Below are 14670 nucleotides of genomic sequence, written 5' to 3' on the forward strand. Positions count from 1 at the left end.
CACAGTATAAAAATCACAAATGTTACATCTCAAGTACATGGTTCGGTTGCATAATACAAGCAATACAGTTGTGATTAGAGGTTAAAGTAAATCGCATGTTTCAAGATGGGTCTCAATATGAAGGGCCAAACCTCATTACATTTTGTTCACAACTCACATAGGTCCCAGCTCATTTACTTACTGCTTCTCTCTCCACCCCACCAACTCACTGGATCAACTTTATACTTGGGCATTAGGAGGAAAAGACATTCAAGGAAGCAGCAGCATTTTTAATTGGCCTGCATTTTCTCAATGTGGTTGGTAGCATATCAGAGGAATGTTGCATGCATATAAAATCAATAGTATTTGGTGAGTACAGGTGAAGGAACTGAGTCAGTGACACCTTCGTATAAATCCCTGGAGGAGGGACAGTCGTCACAATAATGCTCCATTATGCAGAGATAAGGTCTCAGGGATCACCCTATGCAGCACAATATTTGGAGCATCAGCAGCAGATGTTGATTTGATTTGATTTGATTTATTATTCTCACATACCTATAGTGAAAAGTTTTGCTTTGCATGCAGAACAGGCAGATCATACCATACAAATGATTTGGGTAAATTGCATAAAGGGTAACAGAACCAAGCGAGGAATACAATGTTATAGCTGCAGAGAAGGTGCACAAAGAGTGAAATAAACATTAAATCTGAAATTTCAGAGGTCCATTCAAAAGTCCAATAACAGCAGAAAGAGGCTGCTCTTGAATCTGTTGGTACATGTGATTAAGCTTTTGTACCTTCTGCCCGCTGTTTCTAACTGGGGTGGGAGAAGTCTCTGATTATATTGGCTTACTTTCTGAAGCAGCAAGAAGTGTAGATGGAGTCAATGGCTAGAAGGTTAGCTTGCAAGATGGATTGGGCTGTGTTCACAGCTCTCTGTAGTTTCTTATAGTCCTGGCCAGAGCAGTTGCCATACAAAGCCATGATGCATCCAGGTAGAATGCTTTCTATGTTGTATCTATAAAAATTGTTAAGAGTCTTTATGGAAAAGCCAAATTTCCCTAGCCTTGAGGAAATAGAGGCATTATTGTGCTTTCTTAACCACTGCTTCAACATGGGTGGACCAGGACAGATTGTTGGTGATTATGACTCCTAGGTACTGGACACTCTTGACCATGTCCACCTCAGCTCCATTGATGTAGAGGGGTGCCCTCCCTCTTGCTTCCTGACGTCAATGATCAGCTCTTTTGTTATGCTGACGTTAAGTAAGAGATTGAGTGCTTAGTAGTGTGGTGTCAAGACAACAATGTCTTTCCTATATTATATCTTATCGTTGTTTGAATCACATCTACAATTGTGGTATGGCCAGTGAATTTGTAGATAGGGTTTGGATGGAATTTGGTCACACAGTCATGAGTGTACAAGGAGTATAGCAAGTGGCTAAGTACGCAGCCCTGCGAGGACCAGTATTGAGAACTGTTGTGGAGGAGGTGCTGTTACCTACTCTCACAGTAGTATGTGAGTCAGAAAGTCGAGGATCCAGTTGCAAAGTGTAACAGAGACCGAAGTCTCAGAGTTTGGAGATTAGTTTGAATTATAGTGTTAAAGGCAGAGCTGTAGTCAATAAATAGGAGAAAGTGAGTACTGCAGATGCTGGAGATCAGAGTCAAGATTAGAGTGGTGCTGGAAAAGCACAGCAGGTCAGGGAGCATCAGAGGATCAGGAAAATCAACATTTCGGGCAAGAGCCCTTGATCAGGAAGGGGTTCCTGATGAAGAGCTTTTGCCCAAAACTTCAATTTCCTACTCCTCGGATGCTGCCTGACCTGCTGTGCTTTTCCAGCACCATTTTACTAATCTTGAATCTGTCAATAAGTAGGAGCCTGACAGTATCCTTGTTATCCAGATATGTGGACATTTCACCATTTTGTAAGTCTGTGCATTGAAAATGCAGCAGTCTATAACAGTGGTGGGATCTCTTGGCTCGGGGGTTCAACCACACAATCCAATCATGAGAGAATGGCTAGTCCCATGAAGAGACAAGTGCAGTATCACTCAGAATGCATGCAACAGCTGCACACCTCCCTGTAAAGGTACAAGGTTCACTCAGTAATATGAAACAATTAGCTGAAAATGATTGGTAACAAACATGGAGTAAATAAGGTGTTTTCCCTGAACAGGATGTTTGCAATGGTTCCTAAAATGGACAACTCCTGTGCCCCTACAGCCGATCCCACCTAACCCAGCAGCTGCCTCTGCAATACCAACAGGTCCCTGCACAATGAGCCACTTCACTACCCTCCTTAATGCAATGTAGCATAAGAAATGAGTAGGCTGTCTCCACTTCTTCCATATCAATGTAGGGCACGCTATGTATAGCAGCATTTATAAGTGCAGGACATCTCTGACCTCAATCACTGATGGGTAATTTCATTCAAATCTTTAAATGTAGCAGAATTAAGCACGTGACAAATACAAATCCCTTGACAAATATGTTTGTCTATTATTGTGAACTAAAATCCTCAATGAGAATGTTTACAGAATGAAAATGCTTTTTACTATTGCCACCAAAGACTGCATGCTGATATCCATCTCACATTGATGCTATCAGGAGCATACCCAGACATGGAAAGCTGTTTCCTTCTCCAGATCTTCAGATAAGGTATTGATAAACAAAAGATTGTTGGTGACGATGATCTTTTGAAGCATTTCTTGTCCATCAGTGATTGTCTTTAAGGCAGGATCAATGATCCAATTCAAAATCAAACCAGTTTATCAAGTGCACTTCAAGCAGGAGTACACCCAAGACATAGGAAAAAGTGAGGACTGTGGATGCTGGAGAACAGAGTCGAGAGTGTGGTGCTGGAAAAGCACAGCACAGGAATGAGAAGATGAAAGGCTTATGCCTGAAACATCAATTCTCCTGCTCCTCAGATGCTGCCTGACCTGCTGCGCTTTTTCAGCACCACACTCTCGATACTACACCCAAGACATGTAAAACACATCTTCAAGGTGCCAACTATTGTATTCATGTTCCATTTGCAGCCATCTAAAGGCGATTATCAGTGACTTCCTGAAGGAACACCCCTTATTCGGCAGACACAGACTAAGGACCTGTGTTAGTATCTTAAAAAACTGAGATAACTGTGTCAGGTTAAAAGAAGCATAGCAGCTTCCAGGGAATTGTATACATGTGTGTAGGAACACATTCATATGGTCACACATTTCTCCCAATCTCTTCTCAATGTTTTCCCTTTTTCTTTCTCTTTCTAACCTGTATTAACAGTTTCTTACTTTATTTTCTTAACCTTTCACCAGTGAGTTTATGGATTAACTGTTGACCCTGCTTTTCATTTGAGTCAAAAATGTTTCACTATCACTGCTGCAACATTGCTAGCTCAAACTTCCAACAACTTACAGTAGTTTGATGGGAATAGTTATGATAATGCAATTATGTTTACCTTGATGTAACAATGACATCAGCAGTCAGGTGAACATACAGACCAGGAACCGGAGTTGGCCACTTGGTATCTCAAGACTACTCCGTCATTTAATAAGATCATGGCTGATCTTTCAACTCCACCATCTCACAAACCCCAATAACCTTTCACTCCCTTGATTACCAGGATTCCAACCACTTCATTTGCAGGAAGAGAATTTCAAAGAGTCCCAATCCTCGAAGAAAAATAAACTCACCTCATCTCTGTTTTAAATGGGTAACACCTTATTTTTAAACAGTGATCCCAAGATCTAGATTATCCTATAGCAGGAAACATTCTTTCTGCATTTCCCTGTCTAGACCCCTCAGGACCTTGGATGTTTCAATCATGTCACCTCTTCTAAATTCCAACAGATACAAGCCGAGTCTATTTAGCCCAGTCCCTCACAAATGGACCATTCCAGGTGTCAGCCTGGTAAACATTCTTTGCACTGCTTCCAGTGTATTTACACGCATTCTTCCTTGACTGGACACTAATATTTTATAAAGTACTCCAGATGTGATCAGGCAGTACCAACATATTTAAAGCATAATTTTCCTATTTTCGTATTCAATTCTTCTTGCAATAAACAACATTCTATAAGCATTCCCAATTAGGAATTATATCTGCATACTAGCCTTTTGAGATTCAAGTATTAAGATACCCAGATTTGCAGCTCAGAGCTCTGCAGTCTCTCACCATTGAGATAACATGCTTGCTTTTTTTTTTATCTTCCAGTCAAAATGGTGACCTTATTGCAACATACAAGATCCTGAGGGAACTTGACAGGGTAGATGTTGAGAAGATATTTCCATTAGTGGGGAAATCTTGAATTGGAGACAATGTTAGGACGCTCATTTAAAATGTGAACGCATTTATTCTGCTAGAAGGTATTGAATGTCTGGGATTCTCTCCCCTAAAGAGTTGTGGAGATTGCATCACTGCTAGCTTCTAAAGAGGAGGTAAATAATTTTTCATAATAACAGGGAACTGAGAGCTATGATGGTTTGGCCTGAGAAAAATGAGCTGAGGCATGGGCAAATTAGCTGTCATCTTCATGAATGATGAAGCATTCAAGGGCCAAACGACCTACACCTGCCATGACTTTTTGTTTTATCAGCAAATTTGGCAACCATACCTTCAGCCCTTCATCCAAGTCATTTATATACATTGTAAACAGTCAAGTCACAGTGCCAATCGCTGAGAAACACTACTCATTACATCTTGCAATCGAAAAAAGACACCACTACGCCTACTCTTTATTGGAAGAATGCCTCTTCTTCTGCCTTGGGACCCTCCAACCACATGGTATTGACATCAAATTCATTAGTTTCCAAATCTCCCCTCCCCCGACCTCCTCCTAGATCCAAACCTCCAACCCAGCACCACCCTCTTATCCTGTCCTATCTGTACATCTTCCTTCCTACCTACCCGCTCCACCCTCCCCACTGACCTATTACAATTGCTCCCCTACCTGCGTCTACCTATTGTCATCCCACCTACCTTCCACCCTAGCCCCACCCCTGCTATATATCTCTCATTCCCCCTTTTCTCTCCACATTCCTGATGAAGGGCTTATGCCTGAAACATCCACTCTCCTGCTCCTCGGATGCTATCTGATCTGTTGTACTTTTCCAGCACCACCCTTTTCAACTCTTCCTGTTAGCCAGCCAATATTCTTTCCATGCCAAAATGCTACTCCTGATACATGAAATTTTATTTTCCATAATACCTTTTGATGTTACACCTTATCAAATGCCATCTGGAAATCAAGGTACATTACATCCATCAGTTCCTTTTTATTCATAGCACGTTACTTTCTTAAAGAGAGAGTGGAAGATGGATAGGATAAATAGACAAGGTCTTTTCCCTGGGGTGGAAGAGCCCAACAGATTGGTTAAACATGGTATCACTTTTCAAAACCATGCTGACTCTGCCTGATCACAAGGAATTTACTGAAGTCCCTTCCTATGATGGCTTTGTTAATGGTTTCTAAAATTTTCCCAATAACAGATCTCCAAAAGCTTGTACTTTCAAATAAACCTGTTAGACTATAACCTGGTGTCGTGTGATTTTTCACTTTCTGAGGAATGACTGTTTTAGGTATCCAACTTCAACAAGGACTTCTGCAAACCTGCCAAACTGAAATCAAAAGCTTTTTCGAAACCCTGGGTGTTCTCCCCAAAGAAAAATATCAATCACTGATCTTATGAACTGAAAGCCTAATACACAAATGTTTATGTTGTGGATTTGTAAAACCTCTCCCATGAGAAGCAAAGTCCCATTGGCCTCCAAGAAATATGTCTTTTTTTTCAAACAAAATTTCCATGACTACAGAAATATCTACAAGTTAGTCTTTAAATCAACTGAAACACACAGATCAAAGCCCCCATGCCACTAGCTCAAATCCAAACACTAAACTAAATGCTATTATAAGTTATGAGCCTGCACCCACAACAATTTACTCAGTATCACTTCTCCAATTATTTTAATTTTCCCAAGACCCTCTTTTCAATTTCCTGAATGATAGCTGTTTCTGGGATATTACCTTCTGTTGTGAAGACTAGTGTGATGTAAAATAATCACTTAACTCATCTGCCATGCCTTCATTTTTTTAAATATCAATTCTCCACACTCATTTTCAATAGGACAAATCCTCACTTTGTTTTTTAGTAAACATTTATTAAAACTCTTAACATATTTTTACATTTCAAGCTTGCTTTCTCTCAAACTCGATTTTTTTGCCTCCTTGTTAATTGTTTGGATTTTGTATATTCTATTCAACCTTCTGATTTGCCATCCGACTTTGCACACGTTATATACTTTTTCTTTATACTTTATACTTTGTTTAACTTTTCTAGTTACAATGAATGTTGGGTCCTCTGGAATTTTCCAAATTTGTTGACTTCTGAAATATCCCTTTAAATGTCTGCCACTGTTTCTCTATTGACCTACCCTTTAACCTGATTGTCTAATTCAGTTTTAGTCAATTTTGTTTCATGCCTTCATAACTGGCCTTGTTTAATGTCTTGGTCCACTTGGGAAAATTTGCTGATATTCAAGCCCCACTACTCCCAGGATCATTACAGAAGTTAAAGATTTAATTAAACTACTGAAATTTATCAATTTTCCTGTCTGATAAACTCAAGTTTACAGAAAACATTGGTCAGGTTTGTACACTTAACAGGAAACTACTATTTATTGCAAAGAAATCAATTCTAGCCACAGGTAAACAGAACTATGAATTATCAACATAAAACTCTAGTAGCTGATTTTTTTTTATTCATTCATAGGATATGGGTGTTGCTGGCTAGGCCAGTATTTATCGCCCAGAGGGCAGGTAACAGTCAACCACTTTGCGATGGGTCTGGGGTCAAATGTATGCCAGACCAGGTAAGGATGGCAGCTTCCATCCCTAAAGGGTATTAGTGAATCAAATGCATTTTCCCAACAATCAACAGTGGTTTCATGTTCATCATTAGACTCATAATTCCAGTTTTTATTTACTGAATTCAAATTGGCTATCTGCCATGGCAGGATTCAAACCAGGGTACCCAGAACATTATCTGGATCTCTGATTAAAAGTCTAGCAATAATGCCACTACACCATCACCTCCCCAAAACAGGCATGCAGACAAGACCTTTTTCAAATTAACGTATGGGAGGAGGGGAAAATACTACAATCCCTCCAATGTGGAAACAGGCCCTTCAGCCCAACAAGTCCACATCAACCCTCCAAAGAGTATCCCACCCAGACACATTCCCCTACATTTACCCCTGACTCATGCACCTAACCCACACATCTCTGGACACTATGGGACAATTTAGCACAACCAATTCACCTGACCTGCACTCCTTTAGATTGTGGGAGGAAACCAGAGCACCCAGAGGGGAACCACACATTCACAGGGAGAACGTGCAAGCTCCACACAGTCAACCAAGGCTGGGATCAAACCTGGAACCCCGGAGCTGTGAGGCAGCAGTGCTAACCACTGAGCCACCATGCCACTGTGTTGATGAACTTGGGAAACATAGTTCAATCGCACCAGCCCACAAGATTCAATGAGGTGTCAATTTTACAGCTTCCAAACCCTCTGTTCTCTGATTTCCTCATCCAGATTCTTTCAGTTCTTTGAAGACATAATGCAATTGGCATACCTATTACAGTTTTCAGTCACTGGTTAGAGGCAACAGTTTACACCAACTGATGGAAGAGAAGAGCTATCCATTTTCCAAGTTTTGGTTATATAACTGAGAGTGAGAGACCCTTTTCACGGTTCCATTCTGGAGGCTTCTTCCTCTGTGTTGTTCACTCATACAAGATGTTCACCTCCCAAAGAGCCATCAGTGAACAGCTGTCATGTTGGTGACTTCTGGCCTCCACAACTGAGCTTCATTACACAAACTAATCAGCAATCTGTCTCTGAATGAAGCTTTCTCTGCAAATACATCCAAAATCATGATGGATCTAACAGAACACAAAATCTGTTCCTATTGCTAGAACAGTAGAGAACCTGATTTAAACTGAAAGACAACAGTAACAACGGTGATATGAGGAAAATGTTTTCATGCAACGTCATGATTTGGAGATGCTAGTGTTGGACTGGGGTATGCAAAGTTAAAAATTACACAGCACCAGATTATAGTCCAACTGGTTTATTTGGAAGCACTAGCTTTCAGAGCACTGCTCCTTCATCATGTGGTTGACAACCACCTGATGAAGGACCAGTGCTCTGAAAGCTAGTGCTTCCAAGTAAACCTCTTGGACTATAAACTGGTATTGTGTGATTTTTAACTTCATGCAGTGTGGTTAGGGTCTTGCAGAGCCTACATGGACATAATGTGCCAAGTGGCCTCTGACCTCACTGTGAAAGTTCAATGATAATAAATTGATGAACTGATAAGGAAATAAGACCAACGCTGTGGTACACTCTGTATTAAAGCTGCATACCTTGGCCAGAATTTGCTGTAATCACACAATTGCAGTGTGCCCTGGGTTAAGATGCTTCTCATTTTCAAATTTGAAAATCTCTTGCTCTGTAAATGGTTTGTGTTGCTATCAGACTTGTGCCTCAAAGTTCTATCCTGCACACTGCAGATGAGAGATGGCTATCCTTGCCTCTTCTGGTAGTTTATGGCCTGTAATGGTTTCCTCTCACTTATGAGCAGCTGTTATCTGACTTTAGTAGGTTCTACAAATTGTTTTATTTATTGACATTATACCGTTCTTTACATATATCTTTCATTAGCACATACTATTCCATCCTTTCTTGCAGGCTCAGACTAGAGAGGAATTTGCCACGGAAAGGAGAGAGACTGGTTGATATCCATGTCGGTACCAATGGCAAAGGCAGAACAAAGCAGGTTCTGAATGATCAGTATTAGGAGCTAAGCACCAAATTAAGAAACAGACCCCAGAATTTCTGGATTATTACGTGAACCACATGCAAACTACGTTGAAGAAATCAGGTTAGAGAATTAATTAGACAAGGAAGATAAATGCTTGGCTCAAAGGCTGGTGTGAGAGGAGTGGGTTCCGGTTTGTGTGGCACTGGCACCAGTGCAAGGCCAAATTGGAACAAGATAGTCTCCACCTGAACAATATTAGTACTGGTTTCTTGCAAGCCACTTAAGCAAACAAGTAGAGAGAATTTTAAACTAAAATGGAAGTGCAGAATTCCTACTAGTGGAGCAAGACATGACACTTGGAAGATGTGACAAAGTAAATAGTAGAGACTAGCAATTTTAACTAGGTCAGCCAGGTGGACCTCAAAAAATATGAATTCTTTGAATGGGGCTTGATATGGTCCAATCAGGGAGCCCTGGCTGACATATAAAAACAGGAGCTTATTTTGATTTAGTCCCTACCCTCCCCTTCACTGTTTTGCTCACACAGTATTGCCTTTTGATGTGAAAGGCACTGCTTGTCACTGGCCACTCGGGTGTTTTCCTATCTTCCTGGTGGTGGAAATTTGAATAAAGATTCGTACACCTTGTGAAAAAAAAGTACAGGAACGACAGACATCCTACTCACTCTGAGAGCTGGCTCTAAGGGAGCTGGATTAGTGTCAAGGACTTTCCATATGTAAATAAAGGGTAACTTTGTGACTGAATACCAGCCTCTGTGGAGTTGTTGAAGAGTTAAGGCAAGAGACAAAGGTATTAATACAGGAAATGATAAATAGACCAGGACTGGAAGGGATATACAATACAAAACTAAGAGTCTGAGAGTAAATTGTTAGATGAAATAAAATTTACAAAAAAGAATTAAAGATCAAAACTAAACAGATGAACTAATAGTACAAAAAGATATAAATAAAAATGATCTGGTAGTCATTACACAGGCATGGCTGTCAGATGACAAGGATTGGGACCTGAATATTGAAAGGTACAAGTCATTTAGGAAGCACAGAAAACTAGGAAAAGGTGGAGTGAAAGGACAGGAAGCTAGAAAAATGGGTGGGGTGGTTTGCTCATTGTATTAGCATAATAATGAGAGAGTAAACCTAATTTATGAAATCGGTTTGAGTGGAGAGAAGAAATAATAAATACAAGAAGTCACTTATGGGAGTGATGTAAAGGGGAATAATGGGAGATTGTCAGAAAGATATGGTGATCATTATGGGATACTTTAATCTACCTACAGACTGGAAAAGTCAGATGTGTTTTGGATAATTTATTAGCACATTCTGGAAGTGACCAGAGAGCAGAATATTCTAAACCTTGTCTTGTGCAACAAGATAGGATTAATTATTGATCTCATGGTGAAGATACCCGAAGGAACCAGCACCATGACATGACTGAATTTTACATTCAGTTTGAGAGAAAAAGGAGTGGGTCCAAGAATTTTTTAAAACATTAAGATCATATTTTTAAAAATTTCTTTATTTTAATTTTGACACCGAAGTAGAAAAGGATTCTGCTTTGAACCAAGGACTGTGATAGAAGTTGAATTTTTAAAAACAAGTTACTGGAGATCACTATAAATTGTGTTTGTATTCACACATAAAAATGTAAGAACAATAGGTATAATTTCCAATTCTATTGACAGTATAGGTTTTATGCTCCAAATGACAATAACCATTTTTGATATCACCTTCTCTCTCATGCAATCCTGAGCTGTCATTCAAGCTTATTGTCAGTCAGTTGGAAAATACAGCTGTTAGTAAACCTTTAAAACTTTGAGTCAGTTTGTTGTGTGTTATAATGCAGAGCACAGAGTGCCAGGGCATAAGCTGAGTTAAGAAGTTTATTGTTTTGATGCTGCTTTAATAAAAGGTGCAAGAAACCTTGCCAAGGGTATGGTAGGAATCTGTGGTCTATGATATAACTCTGGAAACCTTTATTGCCATTCTGAGATGGGACTTGGGGGTATAAACAGAGGTTAGATCAGCCATCCAGACCCATTAGATCTCAGTTTCAATTTCCACTCCAAAGCTGAAAAGCAATTGGCTCACCAGCATCTACCCCAGCACCTGTTGGTCAGACAATCGACTAGATAGGATGCCTCTCCTGATCCCTATTTATCAACTGACTGGAAAGTATGTGAGATCAAGATCACTTCTACTGTGTCCTGTCAAGTTCTTTTTTTTATTCATTCATGGGATGTGGACGTCGTTGGGTACTAGCATTTATTGTCAATGCCTAGCTGCCCTTGAGAACATAGAAAACGAAACATAAAATATTACAGCACAGTACAGGCCCTTCTACCCTCAATGTTTCACCAACTTGTGAAAACAATCTGAAGCCATTCTAACCTACACTGTTCCATTATGATCCATATGTTTCTCTATTCACCATTTAAATACCCTAAAGTTGGTGGGTCTCCTACTGTTGCTGCAGGGCACTCCATGCCCCTACTACTCTCTGAGTAAAGAAACTACCTCTGACAACTGTCCTACATCTATCACCCCTCAATTTAAAGCTATATCCTCTCGGGCTAGCCATCACCATCCAAGGAAAAAGGCTCTCACTGTCCACCCTATCTAATCCTCTGATCATCTTGTATGTCTCCATTAAGTCAACTCTCAACCTTCTTCTAACAAAACCAGCCTCAAGTCTCTCAGCCTTTCCTCATAAGACATTTCCTCCATACCAAGCAACTTCTTGAAAATCTCCTCTGAACCCTTTCCAAAGCTTCCACATCCTTCCTATAATGTGGTGACCAGAACTGTATGCAATACTCCAGTTGCAGCCACAGCAGAGTTTTGTACAGCTGCAGTATGACCTCATGGCTCCGAAACTGAAGCTCTCAACCAATAAAACCTAACACACTGTATGCCTTTTTAACAACCTAGTCAACATGGATGGCAACTCTGCTTATCCACACTACCAAGAATCTTACCATTAGCCCAGTACTCTTTATTCCTGTTGCTTCTTCCAAAGCGAATCACCTCACACTTATCCACATTAAAGTCCATTTGCCACCACTCAGCCCAGCTCTGCAACTTATTTATGTCTCTCTGTAACCTGCAACATTCTTCAGCACTGTCCACAACTCCACTGACCTTAGTGTCATCCGCAAATTTACTAACCCATCCTTCTACGCCCTCATCTAGGTCATTTGTAAAAATGACAAATAGCAGTGACCCTAAAACAGATCTTTGTGGTACCCCACTAGTAACTGAACTCCACAATGAATATTTCCCATCAACCACCACCCTCTGTCATCTTTCAGCTAACCAATTTCTGATCCAAACCACTAAATCACCCTCAATCCCATGCCTCCGCATTTTCTGCAATAGTCTACCATGGGGAACCTTATCAAATGCTTTACTGAAATCCACATACACCAGATCAATGGCTTTGCCCTCATCCACCTGTTTGGTCACTTTCTCAAAGAATTCAATAAGGCTTGTGAGGTACAACCTACCCTTCACAAAATCGTGTTGACTATCCCTGATCAAATTATTCCTTTCCAGATGATTATAAATCCTGTCTCTTATAATCCTTTCCAACACTTTACCCACAACCAAAGTAAGGCTCTCTGGTCTATAATTACCAGGGTTGTCCCTACTCCCCTTCTTGAACAAGGAGGCAAGATTTGCTATCCTTCAGTCTTCTGGCATTACTCCTGTAGACAATGATGACATAAAGATCCAAGCCAAAGGTTTTGCAATCTCCTCCCTTTAGGAAGGGAATCCTAGGAAAAATTACATTCGGCCCAGAGGACTTACTAATTTTCACACTTTCCAGAATTGCTAACACCTCCTCCTTATGCATCACAATTCCATCTAGTCTAACAGCCTGTATGAAAGTGATGGTGAGCAGCCTTCTTCAACTGTTGCAGTTCATCTGCTCTTGGTTGACCCACAATGCCATTAGGAAGGGAATTCCAGGATTTTTACCCAGCAACAATCAAGGAAAAGCAATATATTTCCAAGTCAGAATGGTACGTGGCTTGGAAGGGAACTTGTACGTGTGGTGTTCCCATGTATCTGCTCCCCTTGTCCTTCTAGATGGAAATGGCCATGTGTTTGGAAGGTTCTATCTAAGGATCTTTAGTGAATATGGGGAGTACTCCATCACACTCGTTACTTATTTCTTGTAGATGGTGGACAGGCTTTGGAGAGTCACAAGGTGAGCTGCCATTGCAAGATTCCTAGCCTCTAACTTAGTCTTATAGCCACAGAATCTATTTGCAGGACTAGTATGGTTTCTGGTCAATGGTAGTCTCAAGGCGTTGAAATGAAGCCTTGATGGCAAGAACCGTCATCCTCACCTCCCCTCTGGAATTCAACTCTTTAGTACCCTTTCAACCATGTTTGAGCCCATGAGGTCAAACTCTGAGTAGCCCTGATGCAACCCAAAGTGAGTATATTCAGCAGGTTATTGCCAAGTAAGTGCAGTTTTGACAACCCCTTCCATTACTTTATCGATGATCAATAGTAGACTGATGGAATAATAATAATAAGGTTGGAATGGCATGTGTTTTATGTATAGGGCATGCCTAGACAATTTTTCATATTGCCAGTAAAAGCCACTGTTGTTGCTATACTGGAAAAACTTAAGGGATTTGCAAATTCTGGAGCACGTGCCTCAATGCTATTGCCAGAATGTTGTCAGGGCCAATAGTTTTTGTAGTATTCAGTGCTGTCTGTCATTTCTTGATGTGATATGGAGTCAATCAAATTGGCTGAAGACTGGCATCTATGATACTGGGGACTCATCCACTCAGCATTCCTTGCTGAATATTGTTGAACATGCTTTTCTTTATATACAGATGTGTTTAACCACCATCATTGATAGTGGTGTATTTGGGAGCCTCCTCCTTCATTAAGTTGTTTAATCTTCTACAGGTGGTTCTGGGATAACGTGCAATTTGGCAGATTTGGCTGAAGAATTAGGTGACAGTATCTTCGAGAACACTCATCCCTGTTTGCAATAATGCAATTCAAGCAGGGATTAGTCCGCGTGCTCTGGTATGCACATGCACCAATGTCCATGCTGAAATTTCCATGCCATTCTGCGCATGCATCAATGTCCATGCTGAAATCTCCATGCTGTTCTGCACACACACCAATATCCATGCCAAAATTTCCATGCCATTCTGCACATGCGCCAAGTCCGTGCCATTCTGCACACATACCAGTGTCCATGCCGAAATCTCTGTGCCATTCTGCACAGGCGTCAATGTCCATGCTGATGTCTCTGTGCCGTTCTATGCACGCGCAAAGTCAGCACCAGTCTTTGTGCCATACTGCACATGACCATGTCAGCTACCGACAAAGTAGCTTTCCATGAGAGATATTATAAGAGAGCAGATTACTTAAATTTTTTAAATGTACTCTGTTAAATTTACTTTTGTTCCATTGATAAATATGATTTACATCTTCATTCAGGCTGTGCTATAATTTATGTTAGACTTCTGAATAATTTTTGAGGGATATTGAGTCATAATTTTTGCTCATCTGCTCCAACCCCACTTTTCCCATGAGCCCCATTATTTATATTCAATGATTTTCTATTAAGTGAGGTTTCACTGGAATGCAACTACAGCTCTACAGGAGAACTACCTGTACTACCATTCACAATTGGATGTAGTAGGATTAGAGCTTAGATTGATTGATCTATTGTTGTTATGTGTACTAAGATACAGTGAGGAGTGTTGTTACAAGTGTTATACAGACAGACCATACCATACAAAGTGTATTTAGGGTAGCAGAACAAAGTGTAGAATAGTGTTGCAGCCATAGAGAAGACAGAGAGACAGA

The 14670-nt window shown here is 40.5% G+C and overlaps 1 protein-coding gene across 1 annotated transcript in view; it reads right to left on the reverse strand.

The window, feature by feature from the left end:
• The window catches only part of LOC140492622 (zona pellucida sperm-binding protein 3-like), a 187988-nt gene that overhangs the window by 154551 nt on the left and 18767 nt on the right, over positions 1 to 14670 (reverse strand). The gene's annotated exons all lie outside the window — the stretch shown is intronic.

Source organism: Chiloscyllium punctatum, chromosome 21, assembly GCF_047496795.1.
Source record: "Chiloscyllium punctatum isolate Juve2018m chromosome 21, sChiPun1.3, whole genome shotgun sequence".
Lineage (NCBI taxonomy): Eukaryota > Metazoa > Chordata > Chondrichthyes > Orectolobiformes > Hemiscylliidae > Chiloscyllium > Chiloscyllium punctatum.